Source organism: Centruroides sculpturatus, unplaced genomic scaffold (assembly GCF_000671375.1).
Source record: "Centruroides sculpturatus isolate CEXI.00-Female unplaced genomic scaffold, Cexi_2.0 scaffold533, whole genome shotgun sequence".
Taxonomy (NCBI): Eukaryota; Metazoa; Arthropoda; class Arachnida; order Scorpiones; family Buthidae; genus Centruroides; species Centruroides sculpturatus.
In genome coordinates, this window is record NW_019384875.1 from 374237 (window position 1) to 400822 (window position 26586).

At 30.5% G+C, this 26586-nt stretch overlaps 1 long non-coding RNA gene across 2 annotated transcripts; it reads left to right on the forward strand.

Annotated features, from left to right (window-relative positions):
* The first annotated feature begins 8788 nt into the window (after positions 1 to 8788).
* On the forward strand, positions 8789 to 14088 carry LOC111630951. Of its 2 annotated transcripts, XR_002757612.1 has the most exons (6): positions 8789 to 8855; positions 9986 to 10074; positions 10183 to 10432; positions 12543 to 12824; positions 13241 to 13504; positions 13852 to 14088. It is a non-coding gene; the product is annotated as an uncharacterized LOC111630951 (long non-coding RNA). The 2 variants fall into 2 exon arrangements; XR_002757611.1 differs by having other exon boundaries at positions 9986 to 10432.
* Positions 14089 to 26586: the final 12498 nt, after the last annotated feature.

The following is a 26586-nucleotide window of genomic DNA, read 5'->3' on the forward strand; positions in this document are numbered from 1 at the left end:
CTATATTATTATTAAATGATTTTAATATAAAGAATTTAAAACGTTAATCTACGTGTTGTTTACAAATTTCGAGGTAAAAAGAATAGGTAAAGATGTTTCCTAGCAAAATAGCTGCGGTTAAAACTGATACAAATAGTTTAACGCTTTTACTATTGAAGTATATAAGTAATATTTTAGCGCAGTGTTTTTCAAGCTGTGGGTCGCGACCCGCAGCTGGGTCGCAAAGCCATACACGAGGGGTCGCGGGCAAAAGAAAAATCCAAGTGTTTGTAGGTCCTACACTACAATAAAAAACTACAATTTCAGTGAGAAGGCTGTGCCTGTTTATTTTACAGTACAATTAGTTTTTTGATCGATATTTAAATCTCAACAGAAAGAAAATTAAATACGTAGTTTTTAAAATAACTGTCATAGTTTTAATACGGCCGTGGGGGTCGCCAGAATTTTTTAACTTGTAAAGGGGTTGCGTATTCAAGAAGGTTGAATAACACTGTTTTAGCGTATATAAAAAATGCAATTGTTTCTTGTAAAATGGTGTTTTGAAACAAACGTGAACCCTCGTTAAAGGATAAAATAACTTTTGCACAGATCGACTGGAGCATAAAAGCTAAACAGTGACTCCTACTGTTCATAAAAATGTACATGAAAACTTTGCTATTTCTGCTGACATTTTTAGAACAAAGAGTACGAAACAAAAAGTAGTAATTTAACATATATTTTTTTACTTTTCCACTGTGCATCATATTATTTTCTTTGACGATACCGCCATTTGACGAATGACAATAGCGTGATTCATTTTGCATTTTTTTATAAAAAAGTTTTGAATTGAAATTACGTTACTTTCGGTTCGCATCAGACGATCATGTGTAGTAGTTAATTGAGGTCTCGTGCCACAATACTTTACAGGTGTTATCTTCGATTTCATTTTCCTAATTCCGTTCTCGAGATTAAGGAAAGAGAATCGACGACTCTTGTTTTATTATCATATGTTTTTCTTATCAGTTAAGAAAAGAAAAAATGTATTATAATTACATATACTAAGAAACACACCTGATTTTTATTTGCCGAGTTTTTTTTATTCCAAACGTTTATCCGTACTATAAGGTTTCTTCTGGTTACCTCTATATACTCTTTATCAATTCCTAATTGTCGGTTTTCAAAAGGGATACTGTACACCCCGGCTTGCTTTTTCATTTTAATTTTGTTTTTATCGTTTCTTAATAGATTGGATCTTTATTAAACAAACTCCAAACTCACAAAAAATATAATACCATATATTTTATGGAACCAATGTGAGGTGCCAAAATATGTGAAAGAAACGTTAAAGAATAGACCTAGTTATGTAACAAACAATGGAAACACATGACAAATCTAAATAGCAGAAATGGAAAGAGGCGTGACAGGATTGAGCGTTGTAGAGAAAGACTATTTTAGATGGAAAATGATACACAATGAAAAGACACAAAAGGGATAGAGAAAAAGCATTTGGTTATAATACGCACAAAAGAATGGTTAAACAAGAATCAATTAATATTAACAAAAAGGGATAAAACCAGACAATGGTTATTATGGAAAGAAAACGCTACAATAAAGCAATGGAAGAATATATCGAAAAAAACGAGTGTGAAATCGTAGATTAAAAGATAAACTCAAACACGGATAAAAAAGTTAAAAAGATTGAAAAAAACCACTGACGTCCATCTGAATGTTCTTAAAAAAGCACATAACTCCAATCCACAGATTCCTAGAATATTCGCATACACAAAAACACACAAAAAAACAAAGAAGTCAGGTCTGTGGCAGCAATTTGTCGACACGCACAAAGCATACAATATAATAATATAAAACAGAATAAATTAGAAAATTAACCGAAAAAAATTAAATGTTTAATTATTATCTGCCCAAAAGTGCCGACCATCTCCGGTTGGGGATAGAATTAATTAATTAAACATCAATTTTGACCTTTCCCGCGATCTGAATTGCGATCGCGTTAAACATAATAACGAGTGATCATCCACTTAGAAAGCGAGAACGAGAAAAAGGCACCAATCAAAATTGGTGATCAAAAACAGAAATTAAGAAAAACCCGTGAATTCAAAAAACGCGATGTCTTCTCCCGAAAGTTTTAAATGTCGAACCAATTGTTGTATGTGTGTCTAGTGCACATCTTCGTTTCTGTTTCCCGTCTTCGGATAGAAATATTCCCATCAAGGGAAGTCAATTGCATATCAAGACGTCGAAAAAACTGTCATTCGCGAACCGGGACATTTCATTTGGGAATAACTTGGAAAGGAAAAGACCCAGAAACCTCAGCCGAATTAAACTTCCAATAACGCTGAAATCTTGTAAGCATCTTTCGGGTCAAGATCGCCCACGTGTTGAGTATCCGTAAACAAATAAACCAAACTAATAATGTAAATAAACTTAGCAATAAGACATATTCGTATAAAAAATGTACAAATCCAACACAATACACAAAGGAATCATAACTAAGAGTAACTGAGAATTCTTATTATTGTGTATTTACTTAGATTTGAAAACATTTCGTATAATGAAGCAAAAATTTTTAATAGCCATCATAAAAAATCAATTAATATTTTAATTATATTATTTAAATATAAACTAGGCCCGAAATATCAATAAAAATGTATTTTGTCTAAAATTCTTTTAGTACTAAACACTCGTAATAACTTGTTTTTATATACGTCCCATATTTTTAAAATGTACATACGTTATATCGTATTCTATATATTTATAGCTTATAAAATATATTTTTACACTTAAATGTTTTTTTTTTCGATGATTTTTTTTTAAATTTGAAGGTATTCGAACTCATAATTTAAATACAGACACTTAAATGAAGTGTCTGTGTTTAAAGGTCCGAAACAATTGAAATATTTAAATTATCTACATTAGAGTACAATATTTTTATTGTAATTTACTTAAATATCTTATTTTATTTTCGTTTATAAAACATAATTGTTAATTACCTTTGTATGAAGCCATTTTGTTGATGACGTGGCATAGGCCTACAACAATTGTCCCAGATGTTTCCATTATTTCTATGTTCATTTACTAAACAAATCTACTCACCTAATTATATATAAGGCTTATGTTTTATTAATCTTAAATAAACATTTATNTACTTGGTGAAGAAAAATGAAGGAAACCGTTCAATGCTTTTCCTGTTCCTATTCCCAATGGAAGATTTTTTAATCCTAAATAATCAGTGTATAATGGAGAAACATTTATACTCAAACAACTGACTGTAAATCCAATACAACAGGCTGTTACGAAGAAAGCGATTTGCGTTTTCCAAAATGGAATTATGACGTATGTTGACGCTTGCAGGAAAAATGCCAATGCTACCATTGTTTTCCTATTCATCCATCCTAAATCTATTAACCATCCACAGCATAATCGTCCACAAAATACAGTTATGGAAATAGTAGAAGGAATGTAAATAGCAGTACTTTTATGTATTCCGCAATCAGTTGCATAGTCCACTATAGTAGTTAGATATATAATGTAAGTTAAACTAAATATAGCTATTGTAATCCAGATGATGTGAAACATTACGGTACGAAATAATTCCAGAAAAGATAATAAAATTGTAACTATTTTGACATTTTTCTCGTTGGTTGTTTCATTTTTACTTTGTTCGAGAGGTGGAGGGTGTGGGTATAACGAAATAGCCACAAATGCTTGCATAAGAAATCCCGATAACAGAAGGAAGCACCCATGTATCTCATATGTATCTATTAGAATAGAGCTTATTATAGGAAAAATCATTTCACCTGTAGAGATTCCTGTATATACGACACCCACTGCTACAGTTCTGTACTTTTTAAAATATCGATTTACCATAATGGTGTTGACAGTATTAATCATACCGACTCCAAATCCTATAAACAAAAAGAAGTATTACATTTATATTAAGTTTATATGTATCGTATCGTAAACTCCAAAGAGCGAAATAACTGTACTTTCCTGATAATGCTCCATACTGTATAGAAATTGTAAGAATATTAGGAGAAAAGTAGCACCCTGCTAATCCAATCGCACTTATTGTGACTCCGATGAATGCTAACGTTTTCAGTTTTATGAAATGTGACAGAAATCCAGTACACAGAGCTAATGACGTTAATAAACTAAAAATTAGTGGAATAAACGATGAATATTATTTGAAATGATCTTACTCACCTGAAATGGCACTCGCGAATTTCCTAACGCTAAATGGCCAAGCAGATTGTTGACGTAACATTTGGAATTTTGTTGTAATAGCAAAAAATAAAACTCCAGATGTTCCCATTATCATTCCAATTACAAAAACAGAGCAGAAAAATGAAGCTGCCAAAAATATCCATGCCCAACCTTTGTCGGGTGTGCGAAGTTTCATACTTATAATACAAATTATGTAGCTCTATTAGTAAAAAGAACAATTATTAATATTATGACACAGTATTTCGAAGCGTGTTTTTTTTAAGTAAGTACGGTTTTTATATTTAAAAAAACACAAATGCAAATTTTTAAGCAATTTTTTTCTTACAAGAAAGTCTATACTTTAATCTACTTTTCAGTATACTTTCCTTTAATATTACGGCACTTATTATATCATATAACCAGCTTCTGAATTCTATCCTCAAAGAAACCTGCCGCATGATTTGCCAACCACTGCAGCATAGCCGTTTTGACATCGTCGTCGTAGCGCTAATGGCCTAGATTTTTTTCAAGTGGAGAATCAAGCGGTAATCACTAAGAGCTAGACGGCGGGTGATCAATTTGTTCCCAGTCATATGATAATGTCTCGGGTTCGTTGAGCCACGGTGGACGGGCATTGTAAAGAAGAAAAACCATTTTTACTGAGCTTGCCACCACTTTTCTTTTAGATGACAAAATCCTCTGTTTTCTCGAACTTAAATCAACTTTCTGCACCAAACTTCAGTAATGACAGACGGTCGCCCACTACGCTACTTGTCATGGACATTAGACGGCCATTTTAATATGTTCTAACCCATTTTCTTACCATTTCATCATTTTTTCCATACACCTCACTAATATTCCGATGAATAATAGCAGCTTTCATGTCTTTTGCATTAAGAAAACGAATCACCGCGCGTACTTCACAATCGGAGGAATTTTCAATTGTCTGAGTCATTTCAAAACACACAAACGAACGTTAAACGAACGAATGCTTCCGTAATTACGTCTATGCCTAGCTAATAGATGTAGGTACTCAGCGTACATTCGAGGAACACCAACCGCAGCAATACAGCGGCTGTATTTTAAAACAGTATTTACTTAAAACACTGGTTTCGTATGAAATTAAAGAACTATGTGAGTAACAAAGAAATTTCTTTACACCAAACTCTCATTATAAGCATTTGATTAAGTCAATATAGCAAAAGTTCTTTAATATTCTTGCAATTTTTTAAATTAAAGTTTATTAAACTAATAGAATTATATTTGATTATCCTTCGAGCTCCTTGAATCATGCAGTTACAGACTATATTCGAATATTCCAAATTAACTTACTTTTTATTCTTATTATTTTTATTTTTGAAGGAAAGATGCATTACATTTATCCTTCACTAAATCCTTTATTTTCGCATTTCTTAGTAATTTACTCATGTATTTTTAATCTTTTGAGGTCTTTAAATTCGATTTACAATATATTTCTATCATATATATTATTTTTGTGAAGTTCTGAATATCATACCACAGATAAAACGGAATTGATAGCATTGTACAGCTAGGCGTTTCAAGGTTCTTTGTTGTGTAGTTTGGTGTTATATCTTTAGACCAACTTAAAACAATTTTATTTATGTATATATTTTGTATTATTCTATAATTATGATGCGGGATGCTAACGAGACAACACTACTGAAAATTGCAGCCCAATCAGTGATTTGATTTTATTAAACGAACACAAAAGCAGTTCCCGTGTTTACGTATATAAATAACCCTACGATACACGTACACTAGTTCTGAGAGCAACGACCCGAAATGAAAGCACATTATATCAACTGATCAGCGTACTCGAGTACAGTACTTTGGATGATTATTTCAACAAAAAACGCACAAAATAAATCATTACAGAGCGTTATTCATGTTAATTAATTAATTCATTCATTCATTGTCAGAATAATTATAACACTATTTTATCTTACCTATAATAAATCAAGTGTGAAATATTTTAATAACACTTTTGCCAGTTGTTACTAAAGATAAGGAAGTTACGACAAGGTTTTACAAATTACTAACTTCTCAGTTCATTGTTAACAGCAGCCAACAAACTCTCCCTTTTCACGTACTGTACGTATCTAATCATAGACTTGATTCACTTCAATTCAATAGAAGTTTTAGTGACGTACTAAAAAGAATTTTTTCAGATAAAGAAGATCTCACTTACTCCCTGATATTTTAAATAGGAAAATATTTTAAAAAGTATAATGTTGCCGGAAAGTATTAATCTATACATAAGTACTGTATGTTTTTTATAATTAATAAATCTATATATAGGTATAATATTTATGACTGACAAAAATAGAACAAGTAGTAGGAAAAGAATATACAGTGTATTTATGCAATAATAAAATGCTCTACTTTTATTCTACTTTTAATACAAGATCTATACAAAGAATAACTAAGATACGCAGTATGGAACTACCCTGACAGCACCTTCGTTTTCCCCTAGATTACCTAAGATTGAGAAAACGATCATCATCGAGCTAATGCTCGAATAAAAGAAAAATAAGATGAACGATTCTATGACACTTATCCCTGTACTATTATCGTAAAATAATAATCGGAACAATTATTAATTCATTGTTTTTAACTAACGAAGAAACCCAAAAGTCAGTTAAGCCATTGTAAAGATTGAATATCTCCCAAAGATAAATTATCCTCTGAATACACAAGATGGTTCAAATCAGTCAACAGTGTAAAGATTAAATTCCTGTATAGAAACGATTCTTTTACGTGACGTGTTACAGTTTATTACAGAAAATATATAAATATACTGTATATACACAGTAGTTATGCTGCACGTACAGTACGTTAAAAGTTAACTTATGATCTACTGTACACACCCAAATATTTTCACGGAATTCTCACCTTTTTTCTCGTATCGTGTTTTAAAATTTCCTTGTATAACAACAGGAAATCCTTTTATTTAATATTTGTTTCTTTTTTCTTTTTGTATGTATGTTACAGTAATAAAAATTTGCAAGTCATTCAAGACATTGTTATTCATCTAATGATCCTGATGTATTGTGTCCAGTTATCAATGAAGAGCATGTGTTTATGCACGTCTAATATAAAAGTACGTTTTCCCACACACAATACTTATTTAGAAAAATATATTTTTTTATAAGAATACAAGAAAAATTACTTAGAATTTTCCTTTACTTTCTCCATAATTCTCGTCCTTATGGATTACACTAGAGACAATTGTGAAGAAATGTATACCGGCCGAATAACACTTTCTAAACATAATAATGTTTTATTATAAATAATTGATTCTTTTACAAAAAGTAAAATAAAATAAAGCAATTGAAAAATTACAAACATTTAAATGCTAAATAGTAATTTAAGAGTGGGCCTGGCCGAACTTAAAATGGGCTTGAAAAACGACTTCTGTCCAACAGGGAAAGAGCCAAAAATAAGGGAAAATCAAAGTTATAAAAGTGGGGTCAAAGGTGAAGAACATAAAATTAGTGATTTTAATCTTTGATCTTTCTGAAAACGATCGTAACGATCGAACTTTGGTCCTCATTGTTTTTTGGATTTCTTCATTTTTATGAGTTTTGACATTTTTTCGGAAAGATAACATTATTCAAAAAGATATTAGTGAATAGATACGACACAAATCCCCCCAAATTTCCCCATACTAAATCTAATACTCAAATGAAACCACTGAACACTGGTAGTTGGATGTGAGTTCGCGCCTCACCAACGGACTGGTCACTTGGAGTTTTCCGGGTTTTCTTCACATTATTAACAACTAAATAGGGGCCAGTTTCCCATAAAAGACCTCTGAAAAGGCATCACCCCTCGTGTCGCCTTGCAGTAATGAAATAAAACTATAAAACTAAATATATCACTACATTTCATTTTCACTAAAGTAGGTTTTTGTTTAGGTCGATCAGGAAGTTGCGGATTTAAGTTTAGGTCGATCAGGAAGTTGCGGATTTAAGGGCCTTCTCACTTCACAAGTGAGAAGGCCCTTTAAAACAATCTAATTTTTTTTATAAAAGGGTACCACTATTGTCAGTGAGAAGCAGTGGCAAATTAAGACCTGGCGGTTCCCTAGCACAAAAGATTGGGCATTTTACCGCATGGTAAACTAATAACATCTAATTGCAGTATAGAATTATTTATAAATTAAGATATACAGTCACAACGGTAAAATTTATTCCTTCGAATTTCTGGGTCCCAAGGCATGTGCCTCACCTGTTTACTGTATAAGCAGGCACTGATGAGAAGGGCCCCCAAAGCCTTAAATTCTCTTCTGGGAATAGGTAGTGGTGCTTATCTCCCGACATTTTTAAAATTCACTATCTTTTCCGCCTCTGAAACCTGATAAACATAACCAAATGAAGAATTTAATCATGATTTGTGTGTGTAAACGCACTTTAGTATATCATAGGGGTATCATCCATAATGACCAATCTCTCGAAAAAGCAAGACCAATTAAAGCTTTAAAGTACGTTTAAGTTATTTCCTAATATGTAGGCCTATACTAATTACATAAAAGGCAATTATTATTACGTAAAAATATTGTTAACAATAATCAGTTTAATTCTTGCACGTTACAAACTAGAGAAAATTCAGCAAGAATGATTTTCAAAGAGGTATTTGTTGCCACTTCTTTTATACTAATAACTGGATACGGGTTGAAATCTTTCATTGTCCGAAGTATGTACAGTACGTATTACAACGTTACGAACGTACTGTATGTATATACAATAAAAAGTTATATAAAATCAAATACAAATAACAATACCTGAACAAAACTGTTAATGGAAAGTGTTTTATCTTCATGTTACATGTCCATTTATTCTGCTTTCACGAAATAAATGAGTGATGTAGACGTAGTCGTCTCTAATTAAACTTTCCATTTTAATTATAGTATAACGAATGAAGAACCAAGAGAGGATATTTAATTAAATTACAAACATATTTTATACTAAATAATTATTTAAAAAGTTTCAATAAGAATATTATAATATCTATCTCATTAAAACTTTGCATAAAATAACAAATTTTATAAGAGATTTTAATGTGTTTATCGTAATCTTAATAATAAAAATTACATTTTTTAAAATGATTTTTCTTGATCAAATACTCATGCAATAATAGCAAAGAAATATTTTCGAAAATTTACTATTTGAAATATAACTTCGGTGTTCTAAAAAAATTATCAACAGTTAAACTTCGAGATAGTAATTTGGACATGGCTTCAAATAGTGTCAACGTTTATCTAATTAATTAACTTAATTTAATATAGTTAACTTTAATTAACACATTTAAAGTTGTTAACAATTGTTTCTACTATGTTCAAAATAACAATCAATTAATGAATTATTACCTAAATTTATTTATATATAATTACGATATTTCTGGTATTTTCGAATGAAAACGTTCCTAAAAATGGGTCCGAAATTCGAACAATAGTACGTGTAGTGTGTTATGAAAAGAAGTGATAAAATAAGTCAGTGTTTTTAACCTGTTTCTAGTAGTATCATTCCAAACTTGATAGTTTTTTTTATCTACAGACACCCCTTTTGTAGTACCCTTTATTATATACCACACTGTAACACACGATAAACACATGTACAAGACAATTAGTTTAAATTGTACAAAGTATAGTTACTAAAATAACATTATGTAACTTATAAATTTAATTACATTTAAATATACAATAACTTTTAGTGATATACGTAAAAAGCGTTATGATTTTGCAAATCACTATATTTTGTAGCACCAGAGTTGAAAATCGCTGTAATATGATAATTCAACACTTCGAAAGTTTTCCAAGCGGTTCCCTCTAGCAGAGAAATTTCTATTTGGGTACTATGCACGTGAAGAATATCCAAAAATTATTACATGGCCTTTCATCGATCAGGTACTGTACATACTACTGCTAACTGCCATTGCTTATTGGTTTTCTCTACTTAGTGACTGGTGGCAAGTATTAAAAGAAAGTTTGAGGAATTATGCAGAAAATACAAGCAGAGAACGAGAACTGCATGGTCTGCTTGTAATTATTTAGAAACATATTAGCCAAAAATGCATACCAAATTCTCCAGCTATCCCGAAACTTACAACTTATAAGTTATACCATATAGAAAGGACATTGGAAAGGACCATATAGAAAGGAGATTAGAAATATTAAAATATACATTAAAAAAGAATGAAGAGTCGAGAAGTAAGTATATTCTGTGCTGTTTTCTTATTCAATATACTATTATTATAAAGAATTATTAGGTTTATTTATAATATAAATATTTATTGTTAATTAATAACAATAACGACGACATTCTGTGGTTTGAATCCTCACTTCTTTACTTTTATTGTCTTTTCTTTTTCGTGATGTTCACAAGCATAGTTGTGAACTTAATGTATTTTGTCAAAAGGTCAAAAGTGAAAGAGACAATGTCATAGTGAGAGAATAAAGTACACCATAACTGCAAGCGCTCCTTCCATCTCTATCACATAATTAATTAATAAAGTGATTGTTTTCAATTTAGGTATGTAATAAATATAAGTGTTAGTTGTCGAATTTAACTGATGTGAATATAATAAAGCAATCAAGTTTTAATTAGTATAAAAAATTACTGATAAATCTCTAAAGTGTGCTTTATTAAATTTTTACCAGAAAAAATAATTTTCGTGTCGTTAATAACTTAATTGCTTTGTATAACATCGTCACCTCTACGTTGGTCGGTATGATGACGTTTTACACTTTAAAGTGCCTCACCTGTTTACTGTATAAGCAGGCACTGATGAGAAGGGCCCCCAAAGCCTTAAATTCTCTTCTGGGAATAGGTAGTGGTGCTTATCTCCCGACATTTTTAAAATTCACTATCTTTTCCGCCTCTGAAACCTGATAAACATAACCAAATGAAGAATTTAATCATGATTTGTGTGTGTAAACGCACTTTAGTATATCATAGGGGTATCATCCATAATGACCAATCTCTCGAAAAAGCAAGACCAATTAAAGCTTTAAAGTACGTTTAAGTTATTTCGTAATATGTAGGCCTATACTAATTACATAAAAGGCAATTATTATTACGTAAAAATATTGTTAACAATAATCAGTTTAATTCTTGCACGTTACAAACTAGAGAAAATTCAGCAAGAATGATTTTCAAAGAGGTATTTGTTGCCACTTCTTTTATACTAATAACTGGATACGGGTTGAAATCTTTCATTGTCCGAAGTATGTACAGTACGTATTACAACGTTACGAACGTACTGTATGTATATACAATAAAAAGTTATATAAAATCAAATACAAATAACAATACCTGAACAAAACTGTTAATGGAAAGTGTTTTATCTTCATGTTACATGTCCATTTATTCTGCTTTCACGAAATAAATGAGTGATGTAGACGTAGTCGTCTCTAATTAAACTTTCCATTTTAATTATAGTATAACGAATGAAGAACCAAGAGAGGATATTTAATTAAATTACAAACATATTTTATACTAAATAATTATTTAAAAAGTTTCAATAAGAATATTATAATATCTATCTCATTAAAACTTTGCATAAAATAACAAATTTTATAAGAGATTTTAATGTGTTTATCGTAATCTTAATAATAAAAATTACATTTTTTAAAATGATTTTTCTTGATCAAATACTCATGCAATAATAGCAAAGAAATATTTTCGAAAATTTACTATTTGAAATGTAACTTCGGTGTTCTAAAAAAATTATCAACAGTTAAACTTCGAGATAGTAATTTGGACATGGCTTCAAATAGTGTCAACGTTTATCTAATTAATTAACTTAATTTAATATAGTTAACTTTAATTAACACATTTAAAGTTGTTAACAATTGTTTCTACTATGTTCAAAATAACAATCAATTAATGAATTATTACCTAAATTTATTTATATATAATTACGATATTTCTGGTATTTTCGAATGAAAACGTTCCTAAAAATGGGTCCGAAATTCGAACAATATTACGTGTAGTGTGTTATGAAAAGAAGTGATAAAATAAGTCAGTGTTTTTAACCTGTTTCTAGTAGTATCATTCCAAACTTGATAGTTTTTTTTATCTACAGACACCCCTTTTGTAGTACCCTTTATTATATACCACACTGTAACACACGATAAACACATGTACAANTAAATATTTAATATAAGCCTTTATTATATAAAAAATACGCTCCATTGCTTTAACAACGAATCTAATTCTCTCCCATTTTGCATTAGTGAAATATTAAAATAATTATAATGGTAATTAAACTAACTTGTGATAATTCTGATCGCCAATTTAAAGGATATTTTCGTGCAGATCCGTAAAGCGTAACGACCGAATACGAAATGAAACAAAAAAGGACAAGCAAAATCTACGTAAATTAAATGAAGTAATTTCATTGGATTCGAAATTCAAAATACCATCTGCAATGTCAAAATTTCGGATTGACAGGTGGGAGGAGAAATAGCGCTGAATTCACTCAATCCTACGCAAAATTTTCCTATAAAAAGGCATGGAAGACTGCCATTAAAGCATATTTCGGCGATAAACAAACCGAAAGCAACATGAAAACCATCCTCTTTCTACTGGTTTTCGTTGGTAAATTAAATATTTTCTGTAATCTTTAAATTTCCAATTGGACTGCAATTTAAAAAATTGTAGACCTATAAATTTTTACTGTCGTTCGTCCGTTCGTCCGTCTCACTTTACTCGTGAAAACCTTTTTATGTAGGCCCTATATGAAAGGTGAGACTGGATTAACAAAAAAGGGAAGTGCAGGTCTCGATTAACTATATTCGAACGTCTCATGAAGATTGGAAGTCATTTTATTTCAATTCAATCACTCCCCTGTACGGTGTATGATCGGCACCGCTCTATTGTTAAATAAACTCGATTTAAAATATGATTTAATGTTTAATTTTCAATGCTTAAACTTATATCTTTAATCAATATTGGGTCTAATTAACTTGACTAAACATAAATTGGAATTAATGAAAGATTCTTTATTTTGTTAGGAATTGCAATCGTAGCAAACAGCGAAGCATCTAAGAAAGAAGTAAAGAAAGATGTTTCATTTGATAAAGGCAAGAAAGGGTCTGTCGACAATGTGAGAGGTGAAAAAAAATGTGAAGGACAAATACAATTTAAAAAAGGATTCAAATCGACTAATTGGAATACCTGTAATGCCTCCAACTAACTCCAATTTAGTCACACTTATTGGGATACTAAACAATTTGAACTTGGACATTTTTGGATATATAAATTGTACCTTCAACAAGGTAAGTTTTACATATTTTTTTATTTTAATAAAATTTCAAATTATTATCATTTTTCTTTGTTGCAAATATTTATTTTATTACCCGCAATAATAATGAAAGGTTATAAATTCAGTTGATATTTAAATATTTAAGTTTTATATCTGATTTTATTTCTTCGTATTAATTCAATTTTATAATACTTTAATTAATTCTACATCTCAGCATTAAGTTTTATTAGAATTAATAGAAATGTTATTCTATTTATAACGCAATTTCAAATGTTTTCTTTATAAAAAAAATTAACAAATTGAAATTTAACAAAATTAGTCGAACGTTATAAAAATAATCCTTTTTTTTTCTTTTCTCAGCTTATGATAAATTTGGACCAATGCCAACTTGGTGACATCGATTTAAGAGGCGATATCCAAGACAGATTTGGTCGCAAGGACAGATGCGATAATTGTGGTACGGATCCGAGTGACCCATTGCAATCGATGAACGAGCTCTGTCCGGCACTTAATAATATTACGAGTTACTTGGGTTGCATCCTCGAACAGCTTCGTAACTTGGATTGCTTGGATTACATTGACGGATGTGTTAGGCAACTTCTGTATTGTCTCGATATGTATCTTCGTTTACTTTTTAGTAACGACATAGACTGTGACGATTTATTTCGATTTCTTGAATATGACATAGAGGTTGTTTTAGGAATTTTAGATACTTTATTAGATGATTCGTTTGGACTAACCACTCCAGACGTTCCAGATTTCTGCTTAGCATTAGGCCTAAAGCGGAAGATATAATCAACGAATGATATAAGTAATATTCTGATAATTAATACATAATATTCAATACGTAATCTAATTTGAAATCGATTTCATCATTATTCTAAATTTAAACAATGTAATATGAATTTAAGAAAATAAAATTATTAGCATGCAACCTTGCTTCTTATTGTGTACTTTTAAAAATTGCACTAATACGTCATATTTCATTTCGTCATAATGTTTAAGGCCGATTGTAATGTTTTTAGTGATACACGCGTTGTCTAACAGATGACGTTAGATGTTTAATGTGACTTTTTTCTATTAGAATTTCGGTTAATACTTCTATTAACGCGAGGTTCAGAATTTTCAAACTCGGCTGCGATAAATTTTTGTCAATTCTTTACAACTTTTATAATTAGCAAATAGAAAAGTATCGCGAAATTTACATGAAAATTATCGTTTTTTTTCTTTACCTATTACTAAAGCTATTTCTTGTCGCTGAAACAAGTGCTTTCTTTCCATTAGAGTTTTATTTAATTTATAATAAATTTTTCGTGTATGCCAAATTTTCCTGGATTCTTCATACGTAGAAGATTCCCACCCAAACGATTTTATCCTTTTTCAAGATTGTCTTCGTCCTTCATATTTTCTTTACCTCTCACAACATGGACTAATTTTTCTCGTCTTTATCAAACCCCATAAATAATTTCGAAATCCCACAGAAGCATTGACATCTTTGAGATAACATTTGCTTCGTTATCCTGTTGCTTTCTTTCCATTACTATTGTTAACTTAAAATTTATCTTTAACTGCATTAATGTGAGTTTTCGTGCAGTATAATGACCGATTAAATTATATCTCTTTCTCTATTCTTCATTGTTTTTGCATCATTAGCATATCTCGTGAAATTTCGTTGAAAAACAGGAATTTTGAATTAAGAAAAACTATGTTGGGGTAACAAGAAGGAATTTGGCTACCAGACTTAACGATCACAAATACGATATTACCAAAGGGCACTGCAACACAATATTATCCAGTATGGCACAAACAGAAGACTCTGTGGTTAACGGAACGAAGCGACTATTCGTTCTCCATCATTGGCAAATGCACGAAATATATAAAAGTAAATTAAAAGATGGTTGTATTAATGCTAGGGATGCAAAGGTACTACCTTTCGCATAAAAGTTCTACATAAAAGAAAAATTAAAACGCAATAATTCTTAACCCGCACCTTTTCTTACATCAGGTGTTCGATAATTTACTAATATAATTAATTTTTAATTCGTGAAAATCTGTTTTATAGGGGAGATCGGGGCAAGATCGGCATGTTAAGCTTTACTTAAATTTTGTGTAATAAATACTGCTGTAAACTGAAAAAAAAGCTTTGCATATTGTCTATTGGAATGTTTTCTTACTATAGAACTGGTTAAAATCAGTTTGGAAATAAAAATAATTAAAATAATTACAACTTTACAAGAAGAGAGAAATTGACGAAGTTGCCCCGGGTATTGGGGCAAGATCGGCAACTTCTCTCTTTTTGTAAAGTTGTAATTATTTTAATTATTTTTATTAAAGTTACCCCTGGTATAGGGGCAACAGTAATGGGGCAAGATAGGCACGTATATAAAATTATGTTATTAACAATGTATAAGTTGGAATTCACTATTAAAACAAAGAAATACAAATCCAACACCCATTTCATATTATTACAACGAAATGCAAGTTCAAAGACATATATACATGAATAACAAATGCAAACATGTTTTCATTTATCATCTGTTTGATATTTATCCTTTGCTTCTAATGTGGCTTTATGTTGCCGATCTTACCCCGCTAGTCATGATTTCGAAACATTAAGTACAACCCTGAGAACAGAATGCCAAGCCACGATCTGGCCACGTGAATAAGTTGAAGTTACATCCTTCTAACAGGAAAAGTAACTTTCGTTATCATGGAATTATAACAAAACCTGCCAATTCAATATAAATGGAAAAAAAATATTATATGGAATTCAACGAAAATGAAAATTTGCTTGATAATTCAACTACGCTTGTTGGAGAACAATAAAAACACTACACTCAACAAGCCACCAATAAAACTCAACTGCCTAACCTATAACCAAAGTCTCCTTTTAATATGTTTTTTAAAAAAAGCGCTTGACAAACTTGCCCCGCATGCCGAAGTTGCCCCGATCTCCCCTATATGTGCATGATATAGTTAGAACCTGTGAATTATTTATTAATTCTAAAAAATGAAACGATTGTTATTAACAAAACTTCTATAAAGATATATAAGTTAAAAAATGACAGGTATTTGGGGTTTAAGAACTGAGAAAGGCAACTACCGTTTTATTGCTAGTTTACATTCCTAATGAATGTGAGACCCGAAAGGCCCCTGAGTCTAAATTAATAATTTATTAATTATGTTAAATATTGTCACCAAATATTACTTCATTTTTGGTGAGAAAAGTACTGTTTTAATGTAGGAAAATTGCAGACCACAGATGTTATTTTCCTTTCACAGAAGTTAGAACATCCTCTGACTTTCCCTTATCTGGTTAAAATCCTGCTCAGATGGGAAATGGTTACCCCTCATTCATTCCCCTTTCATCCGTTCTCATGAAAGAGTTACTGGCCGATGATTGGTCGAAATTCAGAAGATATACAGGGAATTTGTCAGAATTGGAGGGGTTCAGCGACAGTTCTGGAAGCGTCCAAAACTCCACACATTTTCCTCCTGATGACCAACGTCCTTAGACGAGTCACATACAGAATAATTCCAGAGTTAGCACTTAGAAACCATACTTGGATTTTGTGCACATATTGATCTCCCATACGAAGAAATAAATGAACTTTATCTCCAAAGTGTCCCTTGCATACAGAGAAGAAGACGAACGACAACTAGAACAGGTTGTATGTTTTATAACGATTTTGTGAGCTCTCTCTCTCGATCGCGAATAGGGTATAATATAATCTTAGATATCTCTCGATTTGTATATTATTTGTAGTGGTTCTATCTCTCGTTCATTAAGATTTTTGTATGAGTTTATTTCCTTTGTTTTATTAAATTTATTATTTCGTTTTTAATTAAGATGTCTCTTAATTTGATTTCGAATCGGATCTCACTCGCGTGTTTGTCCGCGGAACATAATTGACAAACTGGTGTCAGCCCTGAGGAGCATCTGGACTTCACAGTTCAGATCTCCTAGCGATTATCGCTCTTCTATGAAATATTTGAGATCAGATCTAGTGATCTGCATCGTAGAGAACTAGTTTTACCGACTAGTGCCTGTAAGAGGCGTACATCTGGTTACGTCCAGGCTGATCTCACATGAATTTACTAAACGAAGTTAGTCACCTAATTGTGAATAAGCATTATATTTTATTAATCTTACATACACATTTATATTGAAATTTTCAAATGTATTAATAGTATAAATTTACAAAAAAAAACTTTAGTGGATAAATACACGACATATTAATACTTAAACCTTATTTTGCAATTTAAATTCTTTTTCGGTGTCCAAACGTTTCTTTCTCTATAGCAGTTTAAAGTATTTTCCTTGTTGTAGAGATAAAAAAATTGAGAAAATAAAGAATTATGATAGATTTACTGAACTTACTCTTATAAATTTAAATATATTAACACTGTTTTCGTGTACAATTAAAAGATAAATATAATTTTTATTAATATATTTACAAGTTTGCAGAACGTCTTTTTTAAATTCGTATGTCGTGGCAACTATTAAGATACTGCTCGTTGATAGTGCAGGTCTGAAATTTTTACTTTATAATAGGCGACATGCCTTATAAACCCAGATTCATGTAGATATTGTACAGTTGTTGGCTACCGTGACAGCTAGAGAAAAGTTTTTGAAAATGCGCCTCTGAATGATCGGTACTTTATTCTTCCTGTGTCTGAACAACTGGTACAAAAAATATTCTGAACAAGACTCCTCAGAATATAGCAAAAGCTCTGGATGCTGTAATTAAACAAAAAACTCACAAAAACGTAGCTATTATACGCCTATGGAAAATTTAAAAATATATACATAGAAATAGCTTTTTAATATGTACTATACAGTACCATTGAATGAGCCGTAATTTTGTATTGTAGAAATCTTTTTACGTAATATTTGAATAATGTCGTGTCCTTTATTACAATCTGTATATTTTTTAACAGCACTGAAGAGGGGTTGAAAACATAATCCAACCCGAAATACATTTGCGATCTAATTCTTAAAATAATACCGTAATTTTCTAACCAAAATGTTGTAATTTCGTCTACTAAAAAAATTCTGTGGATTAAAAGGACACACTTCCGATTTAGACAAGAAAAAAAAAACATCAAATACTTAAGGCGCGAGAGTAAGAGTCACTCCGAAGTCCAGTAACGAGACTCTCAGGAAAATGAATGCAAAGTCAAATACAAATAACAAAGTTAGTTTATTATCGAAAAAACAAAATTATTAAATTCGATATAGGAAATTGGACTATTTCAGTTACAAAACAGTTGGGTACCTAACGGGGGTATACCAAGTGCTCGACTCACAACAAACCAGGAAAAGAATTGTCTTCACTTCTTTCTTCACTTCCTCTCTCTGTGTTCTTATCCTTTTCGTCTTCTTTCTCCTTTACTTGGTCTTTCACTTGGTAGTTTACTAGGTCCGTCGCTTAGTCGGTCGTCGCCTGTCTGGTCAATCAGTTCAGTTCTGTCGGTCAGTTTAGTCTCTTAATCCAGTCTATCGATTTCGTCACTTCTTTCTGTTTTATTCTTCGATTTTAACCGATCACACTTTAGATTCTGAGAGAGGTAAAGTAATTTGTAAAAAGCATGATATTGGTTATCCAATCGTCGTTCTTCTCTTTTTTCAATGAAAAATAATATGCATCTATGTGACATGGATAGCGTATAATCGATGACCCAACACAATCGAAAAACGAGGAAACGACAGACATTACCTTCATGTTTTCTTTCACATGTTGTGAAAGAGTTATAACAGTTACTTAATGATTTCTTTTTATTCTAATTTGTTTTTCTAAATTATTTTAAATCGAAATTACTAAAAATTTGGAAAGGGGGGTCTCTATAATCGGAAAAAATAGGCGAAAATCGTTTACAACGTTGGTTGATAGATAAACAATCTCAGTGTCACATTTACATACGCATGTTACAGATGTGTTTACGAAGGGCGTCCTGCTAATCCGGACCGGATGCTGCTATTGTTTCTATATCTGGTTTCGGTTTCGTCTTTTATCTATCTTAGTGCTTTCTCTAGATTAAGGAAAGACAGCCGGATAGACAGTTGACAATGGGAATTTATAGGTGTTCAATATTTTTCAAATTGCAGCCCAACAAACATTAAATTTATACATTTCTTTCCACAGTACAGGTAACCCCCGTATAACACGGTAGTTACGTTCCAAAAAATTGCTAATACGAAAAGGAGAATTAGATTCCAAAAATTGAAAGAACATATTACTATATTTTCATAATTAAGATAAATATCTTCTGTAAAAGTTCGTCCGATGGAAAACTATTTCTAATAAAATAAAATTGAAGACAAAACTGTCCAAAACGGATCACCATTTATTACTTGTATTTTATTTTATTAATAAGTATCTTTATTAAAAATTTTTAAGTGATACATATTAATATAAATTAAACAACGTTTTCTTCGTCATCACTAAAAACACTATTAATTAATCGAAAATTTATATACTTAAGTACTAATAGTTCACGAAAATAATAATTTTCGTAAACTATTATTAGTTAAGTATGTAAAAATTTATTACATTTCATGTTGTAGGAGGGTTTTACCCAATTCTCGAACCGTGTCAGAGTGAATCCGTGCTATAGAAGTGCCGTGTTATACGGGGGTTACCTGTATATTGAAAAGCGTTAGATATATAAGCCTAACAATTGTTATATAGCTTATAATTACTCAAGCTTAATATTACTGAATTGATAAACAATAACAAGATAAGTTACGAGTGCACTTAAGATAGTAATGACTAGACTTTTGTCTATAGTGAACATGCCCCAAGCCGTAAAATTTGGAAACTCCAGCCAATTCTTCACGTAAAATCGAAAGATGTTTTCTCGAATTTTATCGCTGCAGATAAGAGATTTTTTATACAAAATAGAGCAAACAGATTTTCCTTCGTCGCACACGAAAGAAGTACAAAAGCATAAGTTAATAAACTGAAAAAACGAAAATCCGGAAACCAAAAACACTTTCAAATAATAGATCCACGAACTAAATTCGTAATAATTTAAGAGTCGGCCAAAGAAGGTCATTACGCTTCCAGTCACCTGAATGGTCCACAAGAATAATTGCAAGGAATAAACGTCACGAATCGAATTCACATATTCAGTTAGCGTAGAAACTTCCGTTACGATTCGAACAATGTCTTTCCTCTTGTTACTTTCTTGCATCATATTGTAGCGTAACGTTCTAAATGCGTGTGCCAATTCCTGACAAATCAATTCGAAGTAGAGAAAGAGAAAATTCTGTGATATTATAAACACAGAAGAATACAGAAACGTGATTAAGAAATACAGAATGTAAAAAAGATAATTGTTTATTTCACCAAACAAAAAACTTATATTAAAGTAAGAAATAAAATCGTTTTTATAGACAATGATACCGAATACGTTAAGAACATTAATGAAAATAAAGTCGAGCCATATCAATGCAATTCGAATGATCAATTTTTTCTTGTTTACACCGCTACTGCAAGAAATTTTGAAAATATTCTGAACCACTCTGCGGAGTTTGACTCTATCGAGATGAAAGCGGAGAGAGGATAACACAGAGATTATTTGAGTAGAAAGAAAGAATGTTGAGAGACAAACGTTAACAAAAGTGTCTTTAACAGCAACACTTTTAACCATTCTGTAAACGTATAAACATAATAATATTTTTGAAAGGATTAACATTACGATGCCGTGTACGTGAAATCCTTTTCCTTCCATCTTTAGTCCAAAAAGCCGCATGCTGCATAACAGAGGTTTCCAATTCTTGAAACAATCCATGTTCATGTATTATTTCTTTGCAAATATAATAACGTTTAGCATCAGAAGATGAAGACTAAATGCGAAGATGTACTTGTTGTAACTTAAGAACAATGGGGTGTTCTGTATTAAAGACAATGCGTCGAAGATCGATAAAATTCATCAAAAACTCGTTTGTATTATCGATTTGGCGAGTTTATTATTTATCATAGCAAATTATTACATTAAAAATGTTAATATATCATATTAATTCCTTACTAAGAATATGTGTTTACTTTCCAGTTTCATCAATATTTGTGTCAAGAAAAATTAAAAATTGTTTTGTAAAGTTCGTGGAAACCGAAGAGAAAGAGATGACAGAATTCTTCTTGAATACAAAATAAGTTACAACAAAGGCTCTCGGGTAGAAATAAAAAACGAAAATAAGAAAAACCTCGATCGTCTACAATAAATATTTAAATTAATTTAAGTAGCAAAATTCAATTAGCTAGATGCAAGTGTTTAAAAGAATTATAAGAAACTTGTGTGTCTCATGTGATAGCATCGTCATCTTGATTTTACGTATTACACAAAATACAACAGTGACGTACAGAAGCACACTGCATAAAAAATGGAAGCACCATAAAGCCGCTCTGTAATATTAAATAAATTCTTCTTGTTGAATAATAGTAAACAAATAAAAGTTTCATTGCAACTTCACAGCACGATTGTCACGCTGTAATGATGTAATGTAAAAATGCAGCAACGACTTACTTTTTCCGCTGTTATAGGCTGAGATTTTATTTAAAAAATAACGTTTACATTATTCTTTTAATTACAGGTAAGATCCCTATAACACGGGAGTTACGTACCAAAAAATTGCCGTCTTATGCGAATCCGTATTATACGAAACAAAGAACTAGTGCGAAAAGGGGGGTTAGGTTTCAAAAATTAAAAATAGATGCTGTTAAATCGGATTTATTATTCATTTTGTTTCGTTGGTAGAATATTTATTATTTAAATAAATACTTTACCAGAGGATTATTCATCCTATATGATGATCTCAGCATGAGCATCATCAACTGGTAATAGTTTTTGGGTGCGGTGAAAGAAATATGCGGCGCTCGCACTATCGATAGTATCGTGTGGAGGAATCTATAATTCTAAAACTGAGCTTTTAGAGGCAAAAAAAGGGTCGCAATTGTAAAATTTAACCAATAGATGGATTATTGTTGAAAGAGCATTCACAGTAGCCACGTAAACAATTAGAATGCTCGCGCGGAGTTACGCGGATATATAAAAGAACGCACCGTTTATTACATTTCACGTTGTACGAGGGACTTATCTAATTCCCGAATCGTGTTAGAGTAAACCCGTGCTATAGAAGTGCCGTGTTATACGAGGCACTTGTATAATAAATAAATTTTATTGTGGCGCCATCTGTTATGAGCTTTTGTAATCTGTTATAAAGCATTTTTATATTTTTTAATTATTTTGATATAGCAAAATGCTTAATTTCCAGAGTAGTAATGAATTTTATTATTTAAATAATTACAAAAAAATTTATACGTTTAAAACCTTATTTGTAATAGCTGCATATAATAGTGACTTTAAATTAATATCAATATATAAATTAATTGAAAATATACACAGTTATCAGTAGAGAGCTTAGCAAATGACATAATTTATAAATTGTTGTATAGTTTTTCTTCTTATTTAGTGTTTATCGTATTAGTCTGTCTTCTTTATCTATATTTACAACATGTAAATCTGAAAAATTATCTTTTTTCAAAACATTTACAGTATATTTGACTGGTAGTTAAGGTTTTGAAATGCATTAAACCTTAAGTAGATTAAGGTTTAATGCATTTCAAAATACTTATTTTAATATTTTTGATTTTTAAGTAACAAAGATTTAATATTATTATATAATGTTTAAAGTAAAAATGAAAGTCATATCGTAAATTTTATTTCCTTTTACGTATTTTATTGTTTAAGAAATTTAATAATATAACACGATATTCTTCTGATAAATAGGTAACATAATAATAATAAGTAATATTATTACTTCAAATTATTTATTTCTCAGATAGGATAAGGACACTTTTTACTTTCATGGCAGTTATATATAACAGAGGGAAAGTATGGCGATCCGCGAAATGACCTCCCCTCAATATTATTACATTTTTGGACTTAGGACCGACCTTGAAACTTCAAGGAATGCAAAAAGATTTGGAAGATTTTTCTGTATGTATGGGTGTTAGTATATGTGTGTTATGGGATAATTTTGTGCTCCCTCTTCAAAACTTAATAATCCCGGTGCTTTTTGTCGAAAATTTTTGAAATATTGCGGAGAGGTTTAAGTGTAACAAGGATCGATGCTATTAAATTTTGGTGGTTAAAAGTCGAAGGAGTGGGGAGATAAAAGGAGTCGTGAATATCTGCCAGTAGTTAATGAGTAGTTAATAACCAGAGTTAACGACGATTTTACTCGTTATTAGCATTTATAATTTTATGTGAAACCCATCCCTACCTTCGAAATTAAACTTTTTTTACATTTAATAATAATTAAAAATACAAAAGATTTTGGTAATAGAAAATGGTGCCACCCAGTTAGTTTTTATTACTGAGGAACGAACCCGCGATTATCAGTGATTTTATCGACTAAGCTCTGGTTTTATAGAAAAATANGCTGCATATAATAGTGACTTTAAATTAATATCAATATATAAATTAATTGAAAATATACACAGTTATCAGTAGAGAGCTTAGCAAATGACATAATTTTTAAATTGTTGTATAGTTTTTCTTCTTATTTAGTGTTTATCGTATTAGTCTGTCTTCTTTATCTATATTTACAACATGTAAATCTGAAAAATTATCTTTTTTCAAAACATTTACAGTATATTTGACTGGTAGTTAAGGTTTTGAAATGCATTAAACCTTAAGTAGATTAAGGTTTAATGCATTTCAAAATACTTATTTTAATATTTTTGATTTTTAAGTAACAAAGATTTAATATTATTATATAATGTTTAAAGTAAAAATGAAAGTCATATCGTAAATTTTATTTCCTTTTACGTATTTTATTGTTTAAGAAATTTAATAATATAACACGATATTCTTCTGATAAATAGGTAACATAATAATAATAAGTAATATTATTACTTCAAATTATTTATTTCTCAGATAGGATAAGGACACTTTTTACTTTCATGGCAGTTATATATAACAGAGGGAAAGTATGGCGATCCGGCAAAATGACCCCCAGGTGAAGATTATTACATTTTTGTATTTAGGACCGACCTTGAAACGTCAAGGAATGCAAAAAGATTTGGGAGATTTTTCTGTATGTATGGAAGCTAGTATGTATGGGTGTTAGTATATGTGTGTTATGGGATGATTTTGTTCACCCTTTTTAAAACTTAATAATCCCTGTGCTTTATGTCGAAAATTTTTGAAATGTTGCAGAGAGGTTTGAGTATTACAGGGATCGATGCTACAAATTTTGGTGGTTAAAGGTCGAAGGAGTGGGGAGATAAAAAGAGTCGTAGACATCTGCCAGTAGGGTCAGAGTTAATGACGATTTTACTGGTTATTAGCATTTATAATTTTATGTGAAACCCATCGCTACATTCGAAATTAAACTTTTTTACATTTAATAATAATTAAAAATACAAAAGATTTTAGTTATAAAAACCCACTCAGTTTTTATTACTGAGGAACGAGCCCGCGATTATTAGTGATTTTATCGACTAAGCTAACGTACTTAGTGTAATATTTTTTGTATGTACAGAAACAATTGTTTATTTTTCTTTAATGTTTATGAGCAATATAAATGCAATATTTTGTAAGCGATTCGGAGTTATTTAAATTTCAATTAATACAAGTCCTTAACGTAATTTTCTGTATGTTAATAAGAGTATATATGTGTCAGATAATACGGTAAAAAAGTCCTACGTTATTCGTAGTATATGTTAATACGTAAAGAAATAAAACTTCAATTCCTAACAATATTTCATTTATATGTAATTATATCATAGTAAATTCCATAAGAAGTATGTAATCCCAGCCTCGCACAGATACACGTGTTTTCTAGTAAGTACGTAATATACGAATGACGTACATATTAGTAATCGTCACGTGTTTGCTAGTAATTCCTGGCACTTAGCTAAATTATTATAATACCGTAAACTATTTTCTAAATTATTTTTCCTCTAAACTATTTGGTAATTATCAAATGTAAATATTTCATAAATAATACCTTTAATATCGATAATCTTGTAACTGGAATGTGAGTAAATAATTTTAAAGCTAGTTCCTGTTCCGTACAGAGATTCATCATACTGTAAATCTAAAAAATTGTGTTAAATTTTTATTTTTATTTTCTTTAGAAATTGTATAAATGTTAAGATAAACACATATAAATTATTTTGTAAAAAAGTAATTTCACTTATAACTTACCATATTAATATCTTTTGTTCTGTTAGTTTTAAAATACAAACTGTAAATTTCTATAAAGATATTTTCATCCTAGAATATAATTATACTTCAATTAAAAACAAAAATTGATTATTCTTCCGTTTATATACGCATTTGTCTATCGATACATCAAATATCTTCATAACTCGTATTTTACTTTCCTCCCTATTAACTATCAAACACTTAAATGCATTTTTGCCCTGAAGTGAAAGCGATTTTGAGAAACAAATACGAATTTCTGGGTTCCAATACACAAATTTCGTGTTTGAAGGAGGCAGACTAGGTTAAGAGGAATTTAATGTAACGATATAAGATGTATACAAATTATAATATATATATATATATTATAATTAATACGAAATATAAGTTATGTTACTTACGTTTACTGTGACACTGGACACAAAATAACTGTAGACGAAAATGACGAAAGCAACACACACCATAATAATTTTAAATGTAATATTTAGTCGCGTGTCCGAAACGGTATTTAACAATAAAAGTCTGCCAAATGTTAATTCGATACACAACAAAATAATAATTCCAGAAAACGAGAATTCATTCTGTACAACGTTGCATATCTTCAAACTCTCTCTGGCATTTTGAATCAAATTCCAAATTACAGTTACATCAACATCGTTCCTTTGATTTTGTATATATTTGCGAATCATACGAATCTGTAATTTCTGAAATTCGCATAAGAATATCAGAAAACATATATGAGAGAAAGCACTCATAATTACGTAAATATTCAAAATTGTACGTTGCAGCAAACAGACGGATTGTCCGAACGACCATTCGTAATGGTTAATTTGTAAATAGATAAACGAATTTGAAATTAACTGAACGAAACTTATAAAT